We start from the raw sequence: 5,153 nt of genomic DNA, 5'->3' as shown, positions 1-5,153 counted from the left end.
GGTATTCTGTAAAGTTTGACCTTTGACCTGTGAACAACATAAAAACTAGCAACAATCGTGAGATCTATCAGAACAATATACTGCTGTTCTCGGCAAGTTCCATCTTTACAAGTTTGGAAACGCCGGGGGAGGGCCGCATCAACCCCCTCTCCCCCTACCAGTCCGAGTTATGCAAAACGCGGAATCAGGGCGATGGCTAAGACATACAGCGAGCATAGGTACTTAAACATACGTACAACGCACATGCAGAAGGGATATCACTATCAGCCACACATTTCCTGAGTGTAACATTACATAAATCCACACTTTTGCACTCCGATCTGTGGGTGCCAAAGCTCTCCCGTTATGTCATTCTGGTCATAATTCGGTCAAATGTTCCGGGGGCTAGACAATCTTCACAAGGAACAGAAAATTGCACGATATGCTGTCATCTTCGCCGAAAGAGTCAACTAGATAACTTGCCATGGTCCATCACGAGAACATATATGATGCATATGAGCATTTGGCTTGGCAGTGTTTTTGAGACATAAGTATTTTTGAAGGTGTATTCGCATTGCCCTGCAATGAGACTGTCGTTAGTGAAAGGGGACACGCACTGAAGCTACTTTTCGATAATAAATCCGATCGACTGAACCTACAATGGCCTTTTGTCTCGGCCGATTCTGGACCACTACCTGGCGTGAAATATGATGCATGACTCAACCGCATGTCCCGACTGAGTGACCAGAGAGGGTCCACAAGTTCACCAGAGAGGACTTCCTGGATTGCTAGACGCTGCTACGGTATTGTCAGAATTTTTATTCGGCAACATTTTTGCTCTTCTCACTCGGTATGGTCATTTTTGGAACTTCACCGTCCCGAAAAGAGCTCCTCCCAAGGTGTTCCTAGACTTCTCACCCTTCCCCCCCCCCCCCCGCCCACACCGCCGCTTTAACAGCCAGATCCCAATAGAGTTTTTAGCAAAGACTTGAGACCCCATGCATTTCTCGATTGGGGCTGAGGGACCTTTCCGTCCCCTTTCAGATTTCCAATCGGTTACGATTACTACACATGATGCATTGGTTCCCTCTCTCACGCCGAAGGCCTTCTGACCGGGATATTTGACCCCGGATCAACGCGGGGCCACTCAACGTTTCAAAACGGCCCCAAGAGCAACGGATGTAATAAATAGCACAGGGATCCCAGTTCGACGCATTTGGGCCGTAGAGAAAACGGGCAGAGGGGCCCTGTCCGGTGTTGGTTCCTGACTGACATGGGGCTCTTCCATTAAGGCGCCCGTCAAGAAGGAGGAGGAGGGAGGGGGGGGGGGGCGGCTCCGGTCCAGCATGAGCGAGATCCCGAGATGTCCGACACGTCCGGATGTCAGGTCCGCTGGGATGTGTTGTACCACGGCGAACCGAGTGAAACCGAGTCAGAGGCCTCGGGCTCTGACGCGAAAATGGCAGCGTGGCCGACTGATCTGGCAGCGTTTCGACCGCGGACGGGCTGCCCCACGAACAGGCCTCGCGCGCGTGTGGCGGGGTTCGGTTCTTTGGCGAGGGACGGTGAGCGCGTGAATGCGTTTTTTTTTGGGGGCTGCCGGGCTGCCTCGTCCGCCGGCCCGCCTCGGGCGTGGCTGCCGGCCGGACCGTCGAGATGGACAGCTTCTGGGCTGGTCTGTGTGTCCGAGCTCCGCGCCCAACCGATTGCACATCATTATTCCCACTTATATATAGTGATTGAGCGGAAGCATTGCCTGCAAATTTGTCGGGCGGCGGTTTGTTTGTCGGGCGGGCTGTAATACTGATTGGGGCTTTACGTCTCACTGGCTGCTAGGACTACTCCGAGGCGGAACGCCTCTATTATGCATGTGTCAGGCATTAGGTACGTGGGATGCGGTAGTGGTGTGGCCAGGACTCCATCCCAGGATAGAAAAGTCCAGTGATGAGCACCCTAACAACTAACCACCATGCCACCATCGCCCTTCTGCGGCGCGAACTGCACCCGTCCCGATAAACTCCAGACCGGTGTTGCCGGACCCCAGATTCTATACTTAGGAGGTTCTGAAGCGTAAAAGGAAAAAGCGTGTCAATACTGATGAAGTGTATGGCGAATACAAGTTCACGATTCTCCCAATTCTTAAAGCTTATCTATCGCAAATCAGCTTAGTGACATACGATCTGCTTCGCTGTTCAGATGGTAAATCAACAGCGCTTTTAAGCGCGGCACGGGCGTAGTGTTTTGCGTTACGTTTGGCAGGCAGTTAAATACATTCGCAGTTAACGCTTGCTTTTTTCTTCCTATTTACTTGCAACCAGCAGTGCGGCTCGCTACTCAGTTGCACGGGTTACACTCCCCGCCGTAACTTGTTGCAGCCTGCGGATTTGTGAAAAAGTGAGCCAAATTCGGAGAGAAGCCCATTTGTTGGCTATTATGACGGTACTCTGCGTTGTATTTTCATCGTTCAGCCAACCAACTTTTTTTTTGGTAAACCATGCCCGTTTAAAACGTACCTGATTGAAGAGACGAACTGTTTGTAGGCTGGGCCATTGGACGTGTCTCACCAGGGAGTAGTATCAGGATTTAGCTGGTAAGACACCCCCCACCCTCTCTCTCTTTGAGAGTAAAGGCATGTATAATTCCGAATAACTCCCGTTTGCAGGAGCGCGTGAAAGAATTTGCAATTGGGGGAAGGAAGGGGAATCAGTCAAATAAAATCACTAACGATATAGGTTAGCGTGCCAGGAGCTGGATATCTATATGCTGCGCCTCCCTGGAGCAGACATCAAATCAGTCCGCCTTACACATCAGTCATCAATGTCTTCAAAAAAATGAGAAACATCACCAACACACGCGGTAAATAACGGAACCAAATACCGCGTATAATTGTATCCATAGCCCACAGTACCAAACAGCAGGCACCCCGGCAAGTGCCTTCCACGATTATCGTGCGGCGACTGCCGAGTAACCAGCTATTTCCGATGCCACGAGCCAGGGATCAGAGTTTTGAATTCTTTAATGCGCCTGCTGCCAAGGGCGTGCTGACGCGGCAAAGTTGGTGCGCTCAAACAAAACGTCGTCCATATCCATGCACAGTGGTTTAACTGGGCAGCATTGTACCGCATGACGTCACTCGTCGGCTGAGGCGGGCGAAATCGGCTCAGGTAGTCCCCTATCGAACAATATCCAAACGATTAGGTGGACGGTTGCGAGGAAGTGGGACAGTATCCCAACCCGTGGATCTCACGCACGCTGAACTTAATGAACACTGGACTTCATGAACGCTGGACTTTATGAACACTGGATTTTATAAGCACTGGACTTAATGATTCTCCTCTCTCCAGGGGTTTTGGACGATTTCTGGACATTATGAACGCTGGATGCTGCGATTCTGGGTTTTTTACCGCTGGACTTTATCAACTCTGGACGTTTCAATACGCATCCCACGGTGACCTTGGATAAGGTCATAGGTCCCTAAAACGCCAGACGTCGATAAAAATCAGGCATACGGAGAACATTGACCCTATCCAAAGGTCACCACCATCTAGGAAGGATAGCTTATCGAGACAACATCGAACAGGCGGCCGCAATCGGTAAAAATTTGGTGCCCACTGCTTCCAAAAATTTGAAACATGGGGTTATGTGTAACCAATTTTGGAGGTTTTGGACTTCTTGGTGGCCTTTGACGTGGCCCAATGTCAGCCTTTCTTTAAAGAACAAGGTAACGACCATGACGCATCAACTGGTAACGGCTCTGTGCCAATCGGTCCTATTGGTTGGAAGCATGGGATTATCTGTAGCCAACTTTTGGACGTTTACGGTGACGTTTGACCTGACCCAAAGTCACTTTGTCAAGGAAAAACCAAATCATGGACCATGATGTATCGACTGATTAAGGCTGTGTGCCGATCCGTCCGATATGTTCGGAGCTTACGGCTCTCTGCAAGCTTATTTCTGGTGGTTCTGAGCGGCTTTGGTGACCTCCGACCTGACCTTGGGTCACCATCTTTTATCACGGGTAGGTTATCGACCAAGCGGCATCGAATGGTGAAGGTTAGGTGTCGATGGGTCCTACAGGCTCGGAGCGTGGGGTTGTCAACAGGTTTTGTCGGACGTTTAGTAGAAGCCCGGGCAACACTGGCACCCACCCACCCACTGCGTACCGTGCGCGGCCTCTCATACCCGGACATTGGCGGCGGCGGGGCCGATCCGGACACTAGCGTGGCTCGTCACCAGTGTTGGAAAACTTGCGTTTTTATGTTGTAATGTATACCAGAAGATTTTGTACTCCAGGATTGTGACTAGGTAAAATGAAATATTTTGTACTCCATCATGAGACAACAAGAACGGCTTTTGGAAAAACTCATTTTACCTCTTTGTGTCAGGACAAAATAAAACCAGAAGGTGCAACAGATTGAGACTTGCTGCTTTCATCAGGAGCCATGTATTGATATCTGCAAGAGCACAAATCTTGCACCCACCAGACTAAGATGTCCAACAGCAAGCAGCCTGTGTTGCCACCTAGGTATATGATAAACCATGTATGGAAATGTGAAACATAAAGCGTGTGAATGTTGAATGGAATCGCCTTTGAACAAAACCGGGAAAGGAGAAAGGAGAACCAGAATCGCACCGGCCTGTAGATTAGCAAAGCTCTCACTTCCTATGCTCGCAGACCAACTCAAGTTTGGACATGACTAAACCTATCATTGACGACGAACCGCATTTATTCCCAAGGATGCAACGAACAATCAAAGAAAACTACAGGCCCAATCACCTACCACAGACGACCGCCTACTCACGCAGCACCATTGTGTGATTGCAATGCAAATAAGAGAATCACTCGCAATTCAGCGTTGGAAACGTCTCAACTATTCAGCGGCTTGTGCCCGCCTCCCAACTCAGGTTGGAGGTTGAACATAGCAATACTCTCCAATAAGTTTTAATGATTCTCCTCCTCGTGACCGATTTGTCAAGATCATAGATATTCTGCTCGCGCTCATGCCTTGAGCAGATTTGTAAAAATTTGGAAGGAAGCTGTTTAGAGATGGGCATCACGATTATGAAGACTGACTTATTTGTACTCATCTAGAACCGCCATATGGTTTAATTTTTGGCCACTTCCTGGTATTCGGAGTACAAAAATGTAATGGCAGCTGTGGAATTAAACCAAC

The sequence above is a fragment of the Pollicipes pollicipes genome, unplaced genomic scaffold, assembly GCF_011947565.3.
Source record: "Pollicipes pollicipes isolate AB1234 unplaced genomic scaffold, Ppol_2.1 Scaffold_4002;HRSCAF=4701_pilon_pilon_pilon, whole genome shotgun sequence".
Taxonomy (NCBI): domain Eukaryota; kingdom Metazoa; phylum Arthropoda; class Thecostraca; order Pollicipedomorpha; family Pollicipedidae; genus Pollicipes; species Pollicipes pollicipes.
This window is presented reverse-complemented; position numbering follows the sequence as displayed.